This window comes from Pristiophorus japonicus, chromosome 12 (genome assembly GCF_044704955.1).
Source record: "Pristiophorus japonicus isolate sPriJap1 chromosome 12, sPriJap1.hap1, whole genome shotgun sequence".
Classification (NCBI taxonomy): domain Eukaryota; kingdom Metazoa; phylum Chordata; class Chondrichthyes; family Pristiophoridae; genus Pristiophorus; species Pristiophorus japonicus.
In genome coordinates this window covers 66,234,526-66,257,627 of record NC_091988.1, presented here as the reverse complement: position 1 = coordinate 66,257,627, position 23,102 = coordinate 66,234,526, and positions in this window count along the sequence as shown.

Here is a 23,102-nt window from a genome sequence, read left to right as displayed (position 1 = left end):
AATCAACCCCTTCATCTCAGGAATCAGTTAGGTAAGTAATGCCGACCTAAGGTAAGTGTGATTGTTTGAAAATAAAATTAGCGATTTATGTTGTGGTGGCATGAGCTATGTTTTGGGAATGTTTATGGTGCTTTCTCCCTCCTTTCCCCCTCCCTCCTCCCCCCCGAAGTTGGCTCTTTAGCTCGGGATTTTCCCTTGCTCAGCCATGCCTAGCGCCCTAAAAGAGGCTCACAATGTCTCCCTTAGCACCCCGCTCCAAACTCCGGGCCCAGCTGATGAATTTTGCGGCAGCAGACGCAAACCATTTGCCGGCGCAAAAATTTACCGCTCCGCCCGGGACACCACCCCAAGTGAGGCGCGACCCGATATGCACCCTAGTGTGTGTTAAACATTTGTACGCTGTTACCCCACGGTGTAAATTCGAGGGCAAAAAATAAATCAACCTGGCCTCAAGCAACTGCCTCCGAGGTGGCGTGCGTGACTCACAGTTGTGTTTACCTGGATATTTGCAACGACAGACACAAGTGGGCGAGAGTTAGAGCCCAGAGTGCATTGCTTTACACCACACCCTGGGTTATTAATTGCTTTGAGAAACAATCACACATGGGTTCTGATACAGACGCCGGATGGAATGCTCTTCAACTTCTCTCACGTAACCAAATGTTTTCTCACACGCTGCCAACGGAATATATATATTTTTTTTGCTGATGTCCTTTGAAACAAGAAGCCCTGGGGGGTGGGTGTTAGTCCAGCAGAGTTTAAATATAACATCAAGGCATGGCAGGCATCTTCTCTGGCAGTTTAACAGTCTCGCACAAACAGAGTCCTACACTGACCCTCTCCCCCTTCCCCCGCACCTCCCGCCACCCTCTGAACAACACAGAATGACCTCTGTATTAGCACCGTGCCACTGCGTCACTGTGGCACACTCAAACAGCATGCTAAATCTCTCCATAGACATTGGGCTTAAAACCTGCCACTGAATTCACAATCTGAATGTTTTTACAAACTATCTCGGCGTTACTGATTTGACCTGCAGTGCTTGGGTTAACTCTGCCACTTTTTTCTATAGACTCACTGGCCATGCTAAGACGTCACCTGTCAAGGAAGCCCAGGGGCTGTATTTTCGGTTCTGCTGATTTCGGGGCGGTAATGGCCACGGGGCGCTAAAGTTTGTGCCCCGGAAACAGTTTGCGCCTCAGTCAGCAAAATTCATCAACTGGGCACTGAGTGTGGGGCAGAGCGCTAAGGGAGGCATTGCACACCTCTCTTAGGGCGCTAGGCCGGCTGAGCAACTGATAATCAGGGAAGTGGAGCAGAGTCCATGATCAGATCAGCCATGATCTTATTAAATGGCGGAGCAGGCTCGAGGGGCCAAATGTTCTTATAATCCCGAGCTAAACAGCCGGCCTCGGAGTGCAATAAGAGAGGCCTGGGGGTGGGGGGGGGGGGGGGGAAACCTGAAAAAATCCCACCAAAAACATTCCCAATACATCATCAGCATTATAGACAGTCCCTCGAATTCGAGGAAGACTTGCTTCCACTCTAAAAGTGAGTTTTCAGGTGACTGTACAGTCCAATACAGGATTTACAATTGTTGTATATGCAGATTATGGATGTACTCTCTGTGTGGGTCACTGTGTGGTTGCATAAGGTGGAGACTTGTTTACCTGATGTACTTTCAATAAGGTTTACACTGTGTGTATACATGCTGGCACCACTAGAGGGTGCAACTGGTGGAGACCGGGGATTTCCTGCCCTGGTGGCAGGGCCCAGTCTAAAAGGCTGCCCACCATGCTTGTGCCTCACTCTGGAGTTTGGAATAAAGGTCAAAGGTCACAACAGTTTGAGTACAAAACATTGCCTCGTGGAGTCATTCATAAGTACATTACAGATGAGAATACGGACTTTCACGCGATCATGGCTACCTTTGGCACACTAAAAGACTTCGCAGAAGGTGCTGATTGGGATGCCTTCATGGAAAGGCTCGAGCTATATTTCGTAGCAAACGTCCTGGCAGGGGAGACGGGCGCATCGGCGGAGAAGTGCAAGGCTATACTGCTGACCAGTTGTGGGCCCGAGGTCTACCGCCTTGTCAGGGACTTGCTGGCACCTATGAAGGCCAAGGATAAGACATGCGATGAGCTGACTGAACTAATTCGCGACCAACTAAAACCAAAAGAGACCATCGTCACGGCCAGGCATAAATTCTACACCCACCACAGACCTGAGGGCCAGGAGATTGCAAAATAAGCTGCCGACCTCAGGAGACTTGTGGCACCATGTGATTTTAGCACGCACCTCAACGAAGCATTGTGAGACATCTTCATTATGGGAATTGGCCACGAGGGCCTCCTTCACAAGCTATTATCTGCCGACACCACAGTCAACCTGCAGAAGGCCATCAGCATCAGTCAGGCGTTCATGACCTCGACCTGCAGTACCAAGCAAATTATTCATTCTGTGGACTCAAACCCGGCAAGTACTGTACACACAATGGTGCCTTTCACAGGCAAGACTGTAGAACGTGGCTCTGCCCAGGGCAGCGAGCACAGACCTCAGGGATCCAGAACTCAGAGTCCGCTGAGGGGTGCTAATCAAGTAGCACCATGCTGGCATTGTGGAGGAAACCATAGGGCTCACCAGTGTCGGTTTGCTGAGTATGTATGCAAAGCCTGTAACACAAAGGGCCACCTCCAGCATATGTGTAAAAGAAATACGACTCACCGTCTTGCAGAGGAGTCAATAGATGACTTTTAATCCAGTGGGGTGTATGATGATTTGGCCAGAGAGGCAGCTCAGCCCCAAGAAGAAGTGTATGGAGTGTATACCTGCACCACCGATTGTCCTCCAGTGAAGATGGAAGTCGAGATAAACGGCGTTCCAGTCTTCATGGAAGTGAACACGGGAGCGAACCAGTCAGTGATGAGCCAGGATGCCTTTGAGAGGCTATGGAACGAAAAACGACCCGAACTGGTTCCAGTACAGGAAAAGTTGCGCACCTACACCAAGGAGCTGATCCCAGTCCTCGGTAGTGCGGATGTAAGTGTACTTCATAAGGGCGTGGTGCAGGTGATGGTCCAACGCTATTCGGAAGAAGGTGGATGGGGAAGATCCAGTGGAAATGGGAAAACCTCCTCACTACAGCAATCGATGTCCCCCATGCTCAGAGGCAGAGCAAAACCTCACCTTCGCTTGGGCCAGGCACCAGAGAACAGACCAGTGCAGCACCTGAGACATAGACCGTCCATCATGACTGCGTGGCAATGATCCGACCGGAACGACCAAAAGTACCTTCCCGGCTCCAGTGGCAGGACTGCTGGGGAGGAAGATCGAATTCACAGGCACTCTTCCAGCTTTTGTGGCAGAATTGAGGGAGAGAAGGGTCAAGGCAGTTGACCTCGAGGACAAAGGCAAGGTGGCGTCCCTGATGCAGCGAGGGGCAGCGTGGCTGAAAAAAAAGATGGCCACGGCCATATCACGAGGTGCAACGCTGAGGGACCAACACATGGTGTCTAACAAAAGATTAACAGCAGGGTTCTCTTAAAGGAGATTGCAACCAACTGAACTTAAAGAGACATTGTATGCATGGCAATCAATGTAATGAACCGATTAAGATTGTGAACAAAATGTTGTTGCGAATTGTCAGTACTATTCCTAATGTAAAGAACAAAATGTTGTTGCGAGATGTCGGGAATAGAGTGTCCCCAAAAGTAGCAAGCGAGCGGCCTCAGGAGGGTGAAGGCACTGATCCTGATACCCTGCCCCAGGTCTATCCCACGCTGCAGACACCCGATGGCACTATTCACCACGGACCTGGAAACGGAAACGGCGCCAATACGCGCAGTCGGCCACCGTTGCCCACCACCCGGGTGGAGACGGCACAGCCCCCAGACCCAGTCACTACCTCGGCCATGTCCCGGAGCGAAAGGTCAGAACCAACGAGTTCCCCAAACGGGACCTGGAACAGCCAGGTTCCCAACACCGTTAGAGAGCAGGCAGAAGATTCTGCAGCCCTCAAAGGAGGACAGGGAGGCCAAACACATCTGTGGCTCTAGCCACCACTAGGCAACGGCAAAGGCCCTGAGCCCTGGCTAGGTGAGCGAACCTAGCCCACCTCGCTAGCAGGGGGCGCGGCGCCACCATCGGATGACTAGGACCCCATTCGGTTGCTCTGGAACCAGCGTCCTCGCATACCTGTACTGCTACCTCAGTACTGACCATGACTGAACCATGAATGCAATCTACCCAATCCTAGCGCACGACCATAAAATGTAACGAATGTAAATCACTGCACCACGGTGTCACGATACAAACTTAAAAAATTTTTCTTCCTTTCTTTGTACTTGCTGTGTCCGATCCTGTATGATCTCGCTGTGTGGGGGGGTGGAAATGGATGTATGTAGCCATGGACACACACATGGATCACACCCAGAACCCACTGGAATCTCCACTGCATCATCGAACCATCCAATCTGGTAACCACAACCCAATGTTGTGGCAAAAGGACTTGGAGGTTAACAGGGAGAGAGAGCCAAGCCAAAGCACAGCCAAAGTGCAAGGGCTATTGGCACTTAAGTTTGGGGAGAGCTAAGCTGGAGCAGATAGTGCAAAGGTAATTGGCACAAAAGACTTGGGGGAGAGTGATGTTGTATATGTAGACTATGGATGTACTCTCTGTGTAGTCACTGTGTGGTTGCATAAGATGGAGACTTCTTTACCTGATGTACTATCAATAAGTTTTACACTATGTATATACATACTGGCACCACTAGAGAGTGGAGACCGGGGGTTTCCTGCCCTGGTGGCAGGGCCCAGTATAAAAGGTTGCCCACCATGCTTGTGCCTCACTCTGGAGTTTGGAATAAAGGAACAAGGTCACTACAGTTTGAGTACAACACATTGCCTCGTGGAGTCATTCATAAGTACATTACAGACATAATAACAGTCTCTGTCACACGTGGGACAGACAGTGGTTGAAGGAAAGGGTGGGTGGGGAGTCTGGTTTGCCGCACGCTCCTTCCGCTATCTGCGCTTGTTTTCTGCATGCTGTTGGCGACAAGACTCAAGGTGCTCAGTGTCCTGCCGGATGATCTTCCTCCACTTAGGGTGGTCTTGGGCCAGGGATTCCCAGTGGGGATGTTGCACTTTATCAAGGAGGCTTTGAGGGTGTCCTTGAAACGTTTCCTCTGCCCACCTGGGGCTCGCTTGCCGTGTAGGAGTTCCAAGTAGAGCACTTGCTTTGGGAGCCTCGTGTCGGGCATGCGAACAATGTGGCCCGCCCAACAGAGCTGGTCGAGTGTGGTCAGTGCTTCAATGCTGGGGATGTCGGCCTGATCGAGAACACTGACGTTGGTGCGTCTGTCCTCCCAGTGGACCTGCAGGATCTTGTGGAGGCAGCACTGCTGGTATTTGTCCGACGCTTTAAGCTGTCTACTGTATACGGTCCACGTCTCTGAGCCATACAGGAGGGCGGGTATCATTACTGCCCTGTAGACCATGAGCTTGGTGCCAGATTTGAGGTCCTGGTCTTCTCAACACTCTTTTCCTCAGGCGGCCGAAGGCTGCACTAGTACACTGGAGGCGGTGTTGGACCTTGTCCTGATAGTAGGCTCACGAGGTTTAGAAAATGGTCCACGTTGTCCAAGGCCCTGCCATGGATTTTGATGACCAGGAGGCAGTGCTGTGTGGCGGAGTCAGGTTGGTGGAGGATGTTATGTCTCAAATAAAGCAATGTGACTGAGTACTGTAGACTTGAGTAAGTGTGACCTTAGTCTCTTTATTCTAACTCCAGAGTGCTGGCACAGCACGGGAGGCCTGCTTATATGCAGTGCTCCCAAGGGATGCTGGGATCCCTTGGGAGTCCAACAGATGCGCCCTCTGGTGGCAGTAGAATGCTGGTTACAAGGTGTTGCATACATAACATCACTCCCCCCCAAAGTCAATAGTATACTTATTTACAGGGTGAGATGATCTGGGACTTTCCGCTCCCTAGTTCATCGTCTCGGTACAAACACAGGTGCAGGTGAGTTGGTTGGGCCTTCGCTGGGTTGCTGCGCAACTGGCCTTGCTTGACTGCTGGGGATGATGGTTTCAGCTTCGTGGTCGACCGTGATGTCAGTTGCCACTTGTGTGTGTATCGGAGGGTCAAAGTTGGTGATGTCCTCGTCAGGTTGCTCGTGGCTGTCTGTGAATCGCAGTTTGGTTTGGTTCAAATGCTTTCTGCAAGTTAGTCCATTTGCAAGTTTGACCTTCTTTGGCTACGATAGTGCCAGCAAGCCATTTGGGACCATGTCCATAGCTGAGTACAAATACAGGGTCATTGACTTCAATATCATGTGACAAATTTGCGCGATCATGGTACATACTTTGTTGATGCCACCTGCCCTCGACATGATCATGGAGATCAGAGTGGACTTGAGAGAGCCTTGTTTTGAGTGCCCTTTTCATGAGCAGTTCAGCAGGAGGAACCCCGGTGAGTGAGTGGGGTCTTGTGCGGTAGCTGAGCAGGACTCGGGACAGGCAGATCTGCAGGGCGTCTTCCGACACCCGTTTCACGCTTTGCTTGATGGTTTGGACTGTCCGTTCTGCCTGGCCATTAGATGCGGGACTTGAACGGCGCAGATGTGATGTGGCTTGATCCCATTGTGGGCCATGAATTCCTTGAATTCAGCGCTGGTGAAGCATGGCCTGTTGTCGCTGACAAGGACATCAGGCAGGCTGTATGTGGTAAACATGGCTCGTAGGCTTTCGATGGTGGCAGTGGACGTGCTTACAGACATTATTACACACTCAATCCATTTTGAATAAGCATCCACAACAACCAAAAACATTTTGCCTAGAAACGGGCCAACGAAGTCAACGTGGTTTGGAAGGCCATGACCACAAACTTAGCGGTGCCTCCCTGGGTGCATTGCTCAGTTGAGAGCAAGTGTTGCATTGGCGCATGCAAAACTCCAAATCTGAGTCAATGCCGGGCCACCACACATGGGATCTGGTTATAGCTTTCATCATTACTATGCCTGGGTGGGTACTGTGTAGGTCACGTATGAATGTTTCCCTGCCTTTCTTAGGCAAAACCACACAATTACCCCACAAAAGACAGTCCGCCTGTATGGACATTTCGTCTTTGCACCGCTGGAACGGCTTGATCTCTTCATACATCTCTGCTGGGACGCTGGACCAGCTCCCATAGAGGACACAGTTTTTTTACAAGGGACAGTAAAGGATCCTGGCTGGTCCAGATCCTGATCTGGCGGGCCGTAACGGGTGACTTTTCGTTTTCAAATGCATCCATCACCAAGAGCAAGTCTGCAGGCTGTGCCATTTCCACCCCGGTGGTGGGCAATGGTAGCCGACTGAGGGAATCAGCGCAGTTCTCTGTGCCTGGTCAGTGGCGGATTACATAGTTATATGCAGACAGCATGAGCGCCCATCTTTGGATGTGAGCAGAGGCATTGGTAGTAATACCTTTGCTCTCTGAGAATAGCGATATGAGCGGCTTATGGTCAGTTTCTAACTCGAACTTAAGGCCAAACAAATACTGGTGCATTTTTTTACCCCGTAAACGCATGCCAGAGCTTCTTTTTCAATCATGCTGTAGGCCCTTTCGGCCTTGGACAAACTCCTGGACGCATAAGCGACCGTTTGCAATGTTCCCGATTCGTTTGCTTGTTGTAACACACACCCGACCCTATACCAAGACACATCGCAAGCTAGCATTAAACATTTATATGGGTCATACAGAACAAGCAGCTTTGTTGGAACATAACAGATTTCTGGCTTTCTCAAAAGCGGTCTCTTGTGATTTCCCCCATACCCAGTCATCTCCCTTGCGTAGCAACACATGTAGAGGTTCTAGCAAGGTGCTTAACCTGGGTAGGAAATTACCAAAATAATTGAGGAGTCCCAGGAGACCGCAGCTCCATCACGTTCTGTGGTCTCGGCGCGTTCTTGATGGCCTCCTTTTTGGCGTCGGTGGGTCTGATGCCGTCTGCTGCGATTCTTCTCCCTAAGAACTCGACCTCTGGTGCCAGGAAAACACACTTCGAGCATTTCAACCTGAGTCCCACACGATCTAGCCGACTTAGAACCTCTTCCAGGTTCTGCAAGTGTTCGATGGTGTCCCAACCTGTGATCAATATGTTGTCCTGGAAAACCACGGTGCAGGAAACTCTCCACGTTCCTTTGAAAAATAGCCGCGGCCGATCGAATCTCAAATGGGCATCTATTGTAGATGAACAGACCTTTGTGTGTGTTGATGCTGGTGAGGCCTTTCAAAGGTTCCTCCAGCTCCTGCGTCATGTAGGCCAAGGTCAGGTCCAACTTGGTGAACATCTTCCCTCCTGCCAGCGTCGCAAATAGGTCGTCTGCCTTGGGTAGCGGGTACTGGTCCTGCAGCGAAAAACGGTTATTCGTTACTTTATAGTCCCCACAAATTCTGACTGTGCCATCGCCCTTGAGAACTGGCCCACTTGTTGAACTCAACCGGCGTGATGATCCCCTCTCGTTGCAGCCTGTCCAGCTCGATCTCCACTTTCTCTCGCATCATTTATGGCACCGCATGTGCCTTGTGGTGAATGGGTCATGTACCGGGAACCAAGTGGATCTTCACCTTCACCCCAGAGAAATTTCCGATGCCTGGCTCAAACAATGAAGGGAACTTGCTCAAAACCTGCGCACATGAGGCGTCGTCGACGGATGAAAGCACTCGGATGTCGTCCCAGTTCCAGCGGATTTTTCCCAGCCATCCATAATGGTAGTTCATGCACCGCTCCATCATAGGAGACTTTTAGTGCTGCACTGCCAATTACAGGGATTAGCTCTTTAGTGTAGGTTCTCAGCTTGGTATGAATAGGGCTCAGTTGGGCCTTTGTGCCTTGTTGCACCACAACCTCCTGAAGGCCTTTTTGCGCATGATAGACAGACTTGCACCCGTGTCCAATTCCATGGATACTGGAATTCCGTTCAGTTCAACTTTTAACATGCTCAGCGGACATTTCATGGTGAAGGTGTGTACCCCGTACACTTCTGCCTCCTCGGTTCGAGTCCCGAGTTCAGTTTGTTCTGCCATGGATCGATCTTCCTCTGCAACGTGGTGGTTTGCAGGGTTTGCAGCTCGTCTGCACATTCGCTGGAGGTGTCCCATTGTTCCACAGCTTTGGCACCCATAGTGTTTGAAGCAGCATTGATGGGCTCAATGATCTCCTCCGCAGCGCCAACAAGGTGTTAATCCGCGTTCACACTTGATGGCGGACTCTGAGTCATCTGAGGTCGTGCAGTTGCAGGCATGTACGTTCTGCTATATGCATTCCTGCCTGAAAACGACGTTACTTTGTGTACAGTACTTGCCGATGCATCTTTATGCTGCAAAATTTGTTTGGTGTTATCGCTGGTGGACATAAATGCCTGCGCTATCGTTATGGCTTTGCTCAGGTTCGGTGTTTCAACAGTCAATAGTTTGCGAAGGATAACCTCATGGCCAATGCCAAGCACAAAAAAGTCTCTTAGCATTTGCTCCAGGAATCCATCGAATTCGCAATGTCCTGCAAGGCTCCTTAGTTTGGCAATGTAGCTCGTCACCCACTGGCCTTCAGACCGTTGACATGTATAAAATCGATACCTTGCCGTGAGAGCGCTCTCCTTCGGATTTAGGTGCTCCCGGACCAGTGTACACAGTTCTTCATACGATTTGGTTGTTGGTTTCACCGGAGCAAGAAGATTCTTCATGAGGCCATAGGTTGTTGCCCCGCAAACGGTGAGGAGGATCGCCCTTCGTTTGGCAGCGTTCTCATTCCCTTCCATGAAGCCGCGAAGTATTGGACAAGTCACTCCAAGAAGGCTTCCCAATCATCACCTTCTGAGAATTTCTCCAGGATACCAACAGTTCTCAGCATTTTCGCGTGATGGTTCGTTATCTATTACTCGTTGCCAGTTGTTATGTCTCAAATAAAGCAATGTGACTGAGTACTGTAGACTTGAATAAGCGTGACCTTAATCTCTATATTCTGACTCCAGAGTGCTGGCACAGCATGGGAGGCCTGGTTATATACAGTGCTCCCAAGGGATGCTGGGATCCCTTGGGACTCCAACAGATGCGCCCTCTGATGGTGATAGAATGCTGGTTACAAAGTGTTGCAGACATAACAGAGGACCTTTGTCTTACGGATGTTTAGTGTAAGGCCCATGCTTTTGTACGATGGCTTGGAGTTCAGCCTCTGATTATGCGCAGACACAAGCGCGTCCACGTACTATAAGTCGATGACAGAGGATAGGATGACCTTGGATCTAGCCTGGAGGCGACGAATGTTGAACAGGTTCCCACTGGTTCTATAGTTTAGTTCCACTCCAGCGGGGAGCTTGTTGAGAGTGAGATGGAGCAAGAAGAGCGTTGACGCGATGATGCAGCCCTGCTTGACCCCGGTCCAGACATGGATTGGGTCTGTGGTGGATCCATTGGTCAGGATCACGGCTTGCATGTCGTCGTGGAGCAGGCGGAGGATGGTGACAAACTTTTGGGGACAGCCGAAATGGAGGAGGACGATCCATAATCCCTCACAGTTGACATTGTGAAAAGCCTTTGTAGGCCATATACAAGGGTTGGTGGTGTTCCCTGCATTTCTCTTGCAGTTGTCGCGTGGTGAAGATCGTGTCCGTTATACCCCATAGTGGACGGAATACGCACTGTGACTCCGGGAGGAGCTCCTCAGCCACAGAGAGAAGACGGTTGAGGAGGATCCTTGCAATGACTTTCTCAGTGGCCGAGAGCAGGGAGAGTCCTCTGTTGTTGCCGCAGTCGGACATGTCCCCTTTTTTAAAGATGGTCACGATTATGGCATCTCATGAGATCTCCCGGCATGCTCTCCTCCTTACAGGTCCCAATACATAGCTCACACCACCACGACATAAATCGCACAACAAATAAAATAAAAAAGAATCACACTTACCTGAGGTCGGCATTACTTACCCCACTGTGGCCGCTATAGCTCGGACTGCCTGCTTTCACAGACGGTCCCAGCAGGGCACTCTATGGAGCGCTACAGGTCGGGCTGGAGCCAAATATCAAACAGCTGTCGCAACCAGGGGAGTTGGTACCTCTTCCGGGCGATACTGCTCCGCGCCCCGTCGAACCCGGCACCAAATGTCCCAACGGGGTGCTGGAAGTTGGCCATCGCCTGGAAGTGCTTACCGCCACCATTGTCACCCCTCGGGGCGCCAACAGGGGCCGAAAATCCAGCCCCAGATGTTTTTTTTTTCCTTGGGCAATATATTAAAACTAATTTGTTTGCAGGCAAGGTAACTTTCTCTCCGGCCACCCGGGATGGCCCAACAACATGAGTGAGGTCAATGGCCTCAGACCAAGACGTCCTGAAAGTACCCGCCATGCTTGCCTCCTGATGATGTCTCACTTGTGACAAGGATTCCACCACCCCCAACCCCCAGGCAGGAAATCATAGAAATTTACGGCATGGAAGGAGGCCATTCGGCCCATTGTGACTGTGATGGCCGACCAAGAGCTACCCAGCCTAATCCCACTTTCCAGCTCTTGGTCCGTAGCCCTGTAGGGTACGCACTTTAAGTGCACCTCTAAGCACTTTTTGATTCAGATGAGTGTTTCTGCCTCTACCATCCTTTCAGGCAGTGAGCTCCAGACCCCCATCCCCCTCTGGGTGAAGGAATTTCCCCTCAAATGCCCTCTTAACCTCCTACCAATTACTTTAAATCTATGCCCCCTGGTTGTTGACCCCTTTGCTAAGAGAAATAGGTCCTTTCTATCCACTCTATCCAGGTCCCTCATAATTTCATACGCCTCAATCAAGTCTCTCCTCAGCCTCCTTTGTTCCAAAGTAAACAACCCCAGCCTATCCAATCTTTCCCCATAGCTGAAATTCTCCAGTCCTGGCAACCTCCTCGTGAATCTCCTCTGTATCCTCTCGAGTGCAATCACATCTTTGCTGTAATGTGGTGACCAGAACAGAGTAAAAGCTGGCTGGCTCTTCGCTTGGACGGTCTCCCGAGCTCTTGCGGAATTGCCAAGTATTCAGTGCAAAAACAAGTTTGCAAAGTTAACTGGGAAAAACATCGAGTGAAGCCCGTCAGGACCTGCCCAGCTCCATTATGTTGGTTTGTCAACTGGAATAAATCTAGTGGATCAATTGAAAACGTTGATTTTGTTTTTAATGTCGTGCCAGAAAATGGATTAATCCTGGAATTTCCCCACATCTGGTGTTTACGCCAAACCCAATGACCACAGGCTTTGCCTGTTACATAACAATTGACTTCTACGCTTTGGTTACTTCATGTGAAAGGCAAGGCAGGGCCTCGACAATAATTTTTTGGGTGCGGGGACCCTTTAAGGGGCTGCGCGGCCCGTTCAAAATACAGCGCTTGAGTGTTTTTTCTCACTGAAGAGCCAACTGCGCAGGATGTCAAGAGAGCTGCGCAGCTGCACGGCTTAAAGGGAACTTTGAGTTTTACCTCAAACAAACAGTACAGTACCGTGTAGAGCAGACATTACAGTACTGCAGAAGCTGAAATATCAGAACCAAACTTTAACATTTTTAAAAATTAAAAACTTGTCATTCTTAATCATATTAATGTAAAAGTTTGACATTCCACAAATATAAAATTAACTTTTCAGGGCTCTCTCAACAAGGCTTGAAGTTTTAGAAGGGTTTTAACAGCGATATTCCATCATTAAAAATGGGAAGCTTTCGTACTCGACCAGCTCCGTTGGGCGGGCCACATTGTTCACATGCCTGACACAAGACTCCCAAAGCAAGCGCTCTACTCGGAATTCCTACATGGCAAGCGAGCCACAGGTGTGCAGAGGAAACGTTTCAAGGACACCCTCAAAGCCTCCTTGATAAAATGCAACATCCCCACCAACACCTAGGAGTCTCTGGCCAAAGACCGCCCTAAGTGGAGGAAGAGCATCCGGGAGGGCGCTGAGCACCTCGAGTCTCATCGCCGAGAACATGCAGAAATCAAGCGCAGGCAGCGGAAGGAGAGTGTGATAAACCAGACTCCCCACCCACCCTTTCCTTCAACCACTGTCTGTCCCACCTGTGACAGAGACTGTAATTCCCTGTTCAGTCACCTAAGTAATCACTTTTAGAGTGGAAGCAAGTCTCGGTTTCGAGGGACTACCTATGATGCTGATGGTACAGGATCAATTGATTGTCGACTCTGGGGAGCTCCACAGCACTACCTGTGGTAGAGCAGTGAATGACTAGAGAAGGCTAAAAGGAGATTGTTTCCAATGGCTGAAGGGCCGATAACCAGAGGGCACAGATTTAAGGTGATTGGCAAAAGAACCAGAGGCGACATGCGGAAAAGCTTTTTTACGCAACAAGTGGTTCGGACTTGGACTGCGCTGCCTGATAGGGTGGTGGAGGCAGATTCAATAGTAGCCTTTGAAAGGGAATTGGATAAATACTTGAAGGAGAAAAAACTTGCAGGGATATGGGGAAAGAGCGGAGGAGTGGGGTTAACTGGATGGCTCTTCGAAAGAGTCGGCGCAGACTTGATGGGCCGAATGGCCTTCTTCTGTGCTGTACTGTTCTATTATGCACGGGTTTTAGGGGTAGGAAAAATACTTTGGAGGGTTGAAGTTAGGGCCACAGGGGGCTTAGACAATGGGTGGGGGGGAGTGGGAGTGGGGCGGGGAGGGGAGGGGTGGGAGGTTGAGGGAGAGGTGAAGGATGGTAGCAGATAGCCAGAGGAAGGTTTGTTCGAGGAGAGCTTCCTAGGGAGCTGCTATCCCATCCGCCAACTTGCTATGATTCTATGACTGACAGCAACTTCAGGATTTCTGTGTGTATCTGTGCATGCGCTAAATCCTGGTTTTGGTCAGTTTCAGCAGGGCAATGATGGCAAACGCTGACAGATTCGCTGTCATTATCATCGCAAAATCTGGGCCAAATTTTAGTAATGTTCTTTGAGGGACAAATGTCAGCAAGGGCAATGGGGAGAGCTCCACTGCTTTTCAAAATAGCTCTGTGGAATGGTTTGGTGTCCACCTGATTGGCTCCTCAGTTTAACTTCCACAAGATATCACCTCCCGACAGTACGGCTCTCCCTCAGCACTGCACCGGGAGCGTCAGCCTAGATCTTGTGCTTAAATCTCATGGAGTGAGATTTGAACCCACAACCTTCTGACTCAAAGCCAAGGGTACCGCCCACAAAGCCGCGGCTGAGAACTGTTTGCACTAGTATGTGTTGAGAGATCTCGAAGGTCGGGCGCCCGTTACGGAAACTGCTGAATGAACTTTCCGCTGCAAAGGGAATTGGACACTTTAGGGCTGTGGGGGAAGAGCGAGGTGGAGTGGGACTAATTGGAGAGCTCTTGAAAGAGCCAACACAGGCACTTTGGGCCAAAAGGCCTCCTTTTGTACTGCAGGATTCGATGATCCCAAGTCAACGGAATGGACAATTGGGCGGGGTGCTTAACCGGCGAAACGACCCACAGCGTCGGTCTCTTGCTCCGCGGGTGAGTTGAAAATGACTCCCCCACCCCCTTTTTCCCGAAGCCGATAGCAGGCGGATCTCTGTAGCTACGAGCGGCGTGGCAGTATTTTTGTTCATTGTGACTGCTCCGCGGTGAGAGAACACCACTGCTCTGATCCTCGGAGGCTCCGCTCCCTCTCCAGCAGCCCCACTTTTACATTCACGCCGTGCGTGTGACGCCCAGCTGGACCCCGGAACCACGAGAGACAAATATTTTTACACCTTTCTGTCCCATTCTCAGATTCCACCCGGGAGGCAGCATCCAGGAGACTCACGACTGAAATGGGACTTGAGCATGGGCCAGTGGCACGTTTCCACAGCAACCCTTCTTTTAATCATTTTTTTTAGGTCAACGGCATAAGAACATAAGAAATAGGAGCAGGAGTAGGCCATTGGCCCCTTGAGCCTGCTCCGCCATTCAATAAGATCATGGCTGATCTGATCATGTATTCAGCTCCACTTCCCTGCCCGCTTCCCATAACCCTTTATTCCCTTACCGCTCAAAAATCTGTCTATCTCCGCCTTAAATATATTCAATGACCCAGCCTCCACAGCTCTCTGGGGCAGAGAATTCCAGAGATTTAAAACCCTCTGAGAGAAGAAATTTCTCCTCATCTCAGTTTTAAATGGGCGGCCCCTTATTCTAAGACTAGGTCCCCTAGTTTTATTTTCCCCTGAGTGGAAATATCTTCTCTGCATCCACCTTGTTGAGCCCCCTCATTATTTTATAAGTTTCAATAAGATCACCTCTCATTCTCTCCAATGAGTATAGGCCCAACCTATTCAACCTATCTTCATAAGTCAACCCCCTCATCTCCGGAATCAACCTAGTGAACCTGAGTTTAATAATTCAATTTCTTATATCATATTGTTTTTCCACTTTTCTCCCTTGTCCTGTGTCAGCTGTGGCTCAGTGGGTCACATTCTCACCTTTGAGTTCGAAGGTTGTGGGTTCAAGTCCCATTTAAGTGACTTGAACACCAAAAAAATCTAGGCTGACACTCCAATGCAGTGCTGAGGGAGTGCTGCACTGTCGAAGGTGCCGTCTTTTGTTTGAGGTGTTAAACCAAGGCCCCGTTTGCTCTCTCAAGTGGACGTAAAAGATCCCATGGCAATATTTCGAAGAAGAGCAAGGGAGTTAGCCCTGGTGTCCTGGGGCCAATATTTATCCCTCAATCAACATTACAAAAAAACAGATTATTTGGTCATTATCACATTGCTGTTTGTGGGAGCTTGCTGTGAACAAATTGGCTGCTGCGTTTCCTACATTACAACAGTGACTACATTCTAAAAGTACTTAATTGGCTGTAAAGCGCATTGAGATGTCCGGTGGTCATGAAAGGCTCTATATAAATGCAGGTCCTTCTTTTTTTCTGAATGCAGAGCTGAGTCCCTGGCAACGCTCCCAGTACCTCACCCAAACAACTATCCTTCCTGCAAATGCCCCGACGAGTAAATTTAAAAGTTACCTATTACTCACACTTAAAAAAAAAGCCAACAGCATCTACATTTTAATACGGAGGCCATTTGACTGTGGTGGCATTACAGCTGAGTCTAATCCTCGCCGTCTTACAGCAGTTGCTGGAAAGTGATCAGGAGCAGGGATGATTTCCTGCCCTGCCACCCCAGCACCCCACTACGGAGACACTGAGGCAGACTGCATCATCCCGACTGGCTTTCCCAGCTGATGATCCATCTTTATATATATATATATATATATATATTGAAGTTAAGATCTTTTTTAGATCAATGATGACTGGGTCTGAACAAAACAAAAAGCAAACTAAATTGCAGTTAATGGGATGGATATTCCTCCGTTTTACGAAGTGGAGAATAGGAGGAACCACAGGCAGCCTTGGACACCTGGGCACTAAGCCCCTTTCAAAATGGAGCCGGTTGCGTTGCCGGGGGCAACCGGATGGTAAGGCTGTCGACTACATTTTGAGGTCTTTAATGCCCTGTTAACCCCAGGCAATGCAAGTGAAAATCGATCCCAATGCAGTACAGTTGCACCTGGGGGTACTTGTGCATGAAACACATAAAGTTAGTATGCAGGTACAGCAAGTGATCAGCAATGCCAATGGAATCTTGGCCTTTATTGCAAAGGAGATGGAGTATAAAAGCAGGCAAGTCTTGCTACCGTTATACAGTATTGGTGAAGCCACACCTGGAATACTGCGTGCAGTTTTGGTTTCCATATTTACAAAAGGATGTACTTGCTTTGGAGGCAGTTCAGAGAAGGTTCACTAGGTTGATTCCGGAGATGAGGGGGTTGACTTATGAGGAAAGGTTGAGTAGGTTGGGCCTCTACTCATTGGAATTCAGAAGAATGAGAGGTGATCTTATCAAAATGTATAAGATCATGAGGGGGCTTGACAAGGTGGATGCAGAGAGGATGTTTCCACTGATAGGGGAGAGTAGAACTAGAGGGCATAATCTTAGAATAAGGGGCCGCCCATTTTGAACTCAGATGAGGAGAAATTTCTTCTCTCAGAGGGTTGTGAATCTATGGAATTCGCTGCCTCAGAGAGCTGTGGGGCCTACTCCTGCTCCTATTTCTTATGTTCTTATGATCTTGCGGCTGGAGTGAGGAAATGAAGCTGTGGACAGTGACCAACCTGCGCTGAATCATGTAGTTTGTAAGGTAGATTATCTGGAGTTATGCTTGTTTTGGGGATCAGGGGTATTTATACACAACTTTCTCCCAGGGGATTCTATGAGTGGGATGGTCCATGCTTAATGGAAAATGTAAAAACTGAAATCCACAGAAACATAGAATCCTAGAGGGTTACAGCACAGAAGGAGGCCATTCGGCCCATTGAGCCCGTGCCGGCTCTCTGCAAGAGCACTTCAGCTAGTCCCACTCCACCACCCTTTCCCCGTAGCCCTGCAAAACAATTCTTTCAGGTACTTATCCAACTCCCTTTTGAAAGCCGTGATTGAGTCTGCCTCCACCACCCTTTCAGGCAGTGCACTCCAGATCCTAACCACTCGCTGCATAAAAAGGTTTTTTCATATGTCGCATTTGGTTCTTTTGCCAATCACCTTAAATCTGTGTCTTCTGGTTCTTGACCCTTCCACCAATGGGAACAGTTTCTCTCTATATACTCTGTCCAGACCCCTCATGATTTTGAACACCTGTAAGAGGTAAGTCATTTAGGACCGAGATAAGGAGAAACGTCTTCACTCAGAGAGTGGTTAACCTGTGGAATTCTCTACTGCAGAGAGTTGTTGAGGCCAGTTTGTTAGATATATTCAAAAGGGAGTTAGATGTGGCCCTTACGGCCAAAGGGATCAAAGGGTATGGAGAGAAAGCAGGAAAGGGGTACTGAGGTTGAATGATCAGCCATGATCTTATTGAATGGCGGTGCAGGCTCGAAGGGCCGAATGGCCTGCTCCTGCATCTCATTTCTATGTTTCTATGTTTCTATGTATCAAATCTCCTCTCAATCTTCACTGCTTTAAGGAGAACAAACCCAGCTTCACCAGTCTATTCACGTAACCGAAGTCCTTCATCTCTGGAATCATTCTCGTAAATTTTTTCTGCAACCTCTCTAATGCCTTCACATCCTTCCTAAAGTGTGTTGCTCAGAATTGGACACAATGCTCCATTTGAGGCCAAACCAATGTTTTATACAGGTTCATCATAACTTCCTTACTTTTGTACTCTATGAGGCCGAAATTGCCCCCTCCATAAGCTCCATTACCGCCTCTAAGAGGCAGGAAATGACCCCGTATCGAATTGCCCTGCGAGAGTGCCGCCGCTGGTCGGTGCCACTAACAGCTTTCCCCAGCGGGGAGCTGTCTGTGGCTGGGCGACGCATCCACTCTTAAAGGGGAGGTCACGCTACCACGGTCACCATATTTTTTATTGTCGGCCGACTGCCAGGACAATTATGCCCCCGGGGTTTGGCCGGGTCGCCAACAGGCAGCCTGGCATCCCCTCTTGAATTCCAGGCCACTGGCCTGGCCGAAACCCTCCCTGGTGGCCCAGTGGACCTAACTGAAAACTCTACAGAGCTCGCAGCTTCCCTCCCCTTTAACACGCCTGCGTCGTGCAGATGGTCCGGACGGCTGACCCGCTGCAAGGGCACTTTCTCAACCTGCCCTGCCGCTTCAACAATTTGTGCACATGCACCCCCAGGTCTCTCTGTTCATGCACCCCCTTTAGGATTGCCCCCTTTAGTTTATATTTTCTCACCTCATTATTTCTACCAAGATTTATCACTTCACACTTTTCTGCGTTAAATTTCATCTGCCACGTGTCATTCCACCAGCCTGTCTATGTCCTCTCCTCCTCACTGTTCACTATACCTTCAAGTTTTGTGTCTTCTGCAACTTTTGAAATTGTGCCCTGTACACCCACATCCAAGTCATTAATATATAACAAGAAAAGCAGTGGTCCTCGTACCGACCCCTGGGGAACACCACTGTATACCTTCCTCCAGTCCAAAAAACAACCGTTCACCACTACTCTCTGTTTCCTGTCACTGAGCCAATTTTGTATCCATGCTGCCATTGTCCCTTTTATTCTATGGGGTTTAGCTTTGCTGGCAAGCCTATTATGTGGCACTTTATCAAAAGCCTTTTGGAAATCCATGTACACCACATCAACTGCATTGCCCTCATCAACCCTCTGTTACATCATCAAAAATCTCGATCAAGTTGGTTAAACACGCTTTGCCTTTAACAAATCCGTGCTGAATTAATCCACTGTGACTGTTAATTTTATCCCTGATTATTGTTTCTAAAAGCTTCTCCACAACCGAGGTTAAACTATAGTTGCTGGGTTTATCTTTACACCTTTTTTTGAACAAGGGTGTAACACTTGCAATTCTCCAATCCTCTGGCACCAGCCCCATTTCTAAGGTGGATTGGAAGATTATGGCCAGTACCACTGCAATTTCTTCCTTCACTTCCCTCAGCCTCCCATCCGGTTCTGGTGACTTATCTACTTTAAGTACAGCCAGCCTTTCTAGTTCTTCAGCTTTATCAATTCCTATCCCATCCAGTATCTACTCTACCTCCTCCTTTACTATGTCTATGGCAGCATCTTCTTTCTTGGTGAAGACAGATGCAACGTACTCAGTTAGTACCTTAGCCATACCCTCTGCCTCCATGCGGAGGGCTCCTATTTGGTCCCGAATAGGCCCCACTCCTTCTCTTACTATTGCTAGATTTTTTTAGGGAAGGGTATTAAAGGTTACATTCAGAAACAGATCAGCCATGATCTAACTGAATGGTGGAACAGGCTCAAGGGGCTTAATGGCCTCCTCCTGCTCATAAGAATAAGAAATAGGAGCAGGAGTAGGCCATTTGGCCCCTTGAGCCTGCTCTGCCGTTCAATAAGATCATGGCTGATCTTCTATCCCAACTCCATTTTCCTGCACTATCCCTATATCCCTTGATTCCCTTAATATCCAAAAACCTATGGCTCTCTGTCTTGAATATACTCAAAGACTGAGCCTCCACAGCCCTCTAGGGTAGAGAATTCCAAAGATTCACCATCCTCTGAGTGAAGAAATTTCTCCTCATCTCAGTCCTAAATGGCCGACCCCTTATTCTGAGACTGTGACCTCTGGTTCTAAACTCCCCAGCCAGGGGAAACATCCTCCCTGCATTTACCCTGTCAAGAAGTTTGTATGTTTCAATGAGAGCGCCTCTCATTCCTCTAAGCTCTCGAGAATATAGGCCTAGTCTACTCAATCTCATCTACGCTCCTATGTTCCTATGATGGCAGATTTTACAAGGTCAGTGGAAGGAATGTGCATGACTGCGCTGTCGGAGGTGCTGCCTTTTGGATGAGATGTTATTTATCAGGTGCACGTAAAAGATCCCATGGCACTGTTTCAAAGAAGAGCAGGGGAGTTTTCTCCGATGTCCTGGTCAATATTTATCCCACAATCAACAGCACTAAAAAAAACTATTATCTGGCAATTATCACATTGCTGTTTGTGGGAGCTTGCTGTGTGTGCAAATTGGCTGCTGCGTTTCCTACATTATAACAGTGACTACACTTCAAAGAACTTAATGGACTGTAAAGTGCTTAATGGACTGTAAAGTCCTGAGGTTGTGAAAGGTGCTATATAAAAGAATTTTTTTTTTTCAACTGTCTATTTTTTGTGCAATATTGAGGCACATAGGGGAGGGAAAATTGTGGGGGTGGGAGGCCATTGCAAGAAGTTTCCTCTAGCCGTGATGGCGGGAGAGGGGAGTGGTGATGAATATGTTTATCCATATTTGTGTGAATGTATTTAAACCTTATGTAAATGAAGAATATCCTAATTGGATGCATTTACCTTCATTAATGTCTCAGCGTGCCGGTGTTGCTAAGGAGACGGCTGGGGGAGTGGGGATGATGGGTGGGGATGAGGGGCTTCAATAGTTAACGACCTGCAAGCCAAATTCAATCAACTCGGCGAGCGTGCTAATTTAAAAAGCTAGGACATCAAAAAGATTATGGACAAGGAATTCGACCACGAAACGCCCATTTCTTGGATACAAGACGACCTCCCAGACCTCCAATATGGCGGGCAGAAAATACACGCTCCTTACAGGCCTGAAGTGTGATGCCCGCCATATTGGTAAAGGTCAAAGAACTGGCGTGCGCTGCCCATGCCTGAAACAGGTGTGAGGCCCTTTGCAAATGCAAATGAAGAGCCTGCTGCGTAGTTGAGGCCCCCACTGCATGATTGCTTTGCCCTGAGGCTGCCTTTTTTCCCCATCTCCAACATTTGTTAAACAAACAAACAAAAGTGTCCGAAGAAACTGAAAGAAAAACACACCCGGTGGGCTGGATTTCCCGGTCCTTTGCGCTCGGGGTTTCACCCCGGAGCGGCGTGAAAGGCGGCCGTGAGGTCTCCAGCGCCCCCTCCGGTCGGGTTTTGCAGCAGCACTGCCAGGAAGAGCTGCGTCCGGTGTGCAATGCCCCTGGTTGCCACACTGGCGTGAGTATTGAGTCTTGGCCGACCTGTCCGCCTGGAAGTTTGCCCGCAATGGATGCCTGTAAAATCAGGGAGGTTCGTTAATCCCAGCGACACTGACTACAAGAGTAAGTGCGAGTGTTTCTTGTTTTAAATTTTTGTGTGATTTATGTTGCGGTGGCGTGAGCAATGTTTTAGGAATGTTTCTGTGGGGTTTATTTTTGGTTTCCCCCTCCCGCCCTCCCCAGGCCTCTCTCCTGGCCCGGCACTTTAGCTCCGGAGTTTCCCATCCCACTGCCCCAAGAGAGGTATACAACGCCTCCCTTGGCACTGCGCCCCCTGACTCAGGGCCCAGATGCCCAAACTTAAATACTAAAGTGCAAAATATTCCCGGCAGCTAACTTTCCCGCCCCACCGCCATTTTCGCCTCGAAAACAGAAAAGTCGAAAATCCAGCCCGGTAATTGTTTTCCATGTTCCCTATGATTTTCTCCTTGCAGCGGTGACCAGGAGATTGGTCTTTAATTCCCGGAGACTCCTGGACGAACCTGGAGAGTTAGCCACTCTACACTCCGCCCCTTGTTCCTAAGCGAGGGTACATGGAGTTAGGTCACCGATCAGCCGTGATCTCATTGAATGGAGGAACAGGCTCGAGGGGCCGAATGGCCTCCTCCTGTTCCTATGTTCCTACATTCCTTTCTTGGCCACCTAAGGAAAGTGGAGGAGGAACGTTGACATGGAATACATCGTTACCCCTTTAAGGACAGAACCAGCAGTTCTAGGTGAAAGTTCACTGTTAAGGGCTAACTATTACTGCTTCCAGCTTCCGAAGAAAGGAGTACCCTTCAAAGCTGACCTATGGAGGTTTTTGGTAACCCAAAGATTATTTACCTAAGATAATGAAAATCAAGAACAAATAAATATCAATCAGCTCATCCAAGTCTCCTATCACATAACAACACATAAACATAAGAAATAGGAGCAGGAGTAGGCCATTTGGTCGCTCGAGCCTGCTCCGCCATTCAATAAGATCATGGCTGATCGTGAGCCGCCCCGACCTATGTGAGAACACCACCTCAGGTCGGGGCTATAAGTAGAGCTGGAGCGCCGGGCCCTAGAACATCGTGGCGGAGGTGTAGCGAATGAGGGTATGGGGCCCAGAAGAGCCGAGGGCCCAGGGGCAGCACGGACCTGCCCACACTGGGATATGTGAGCGCACTAGGTCCGTGCAGCAGAGCAAGTCTCCAGTCGTCCTGGTTAATCCTTGCCACTGGATAAAGGCCTAGCCCTGTCAAGCCCCTGTGGTGGCTGATGTGCAACGGTCACGTTAAAAAAAATCCACGCACAGGCATCTTGCACCCCCTCAATTGGAGTTCAGGACTGGAACATCAGCTCCTTCATTGAAACATCTGTGAACTCTCTTGGAAGCAAGTCATCCTCGTCCAAGGGACTGCCAATGATCATGGCTAATCTGATCATAGACTCAGCTCCACTTCCCTGCCTGCTCCCCATTACTCCTTTACTCCCTTATTGCTCAAAAATCTGTCTATCTCCACTTTAAATATATTCAATGACCCAACCTCCACAGATCTCTGGGACAGAGAATTCCACAGATTTACAGCCCTCTGAGAGAAGAAATTCCTCTCCATCTCACTTTTAAATGGGCGGCCCT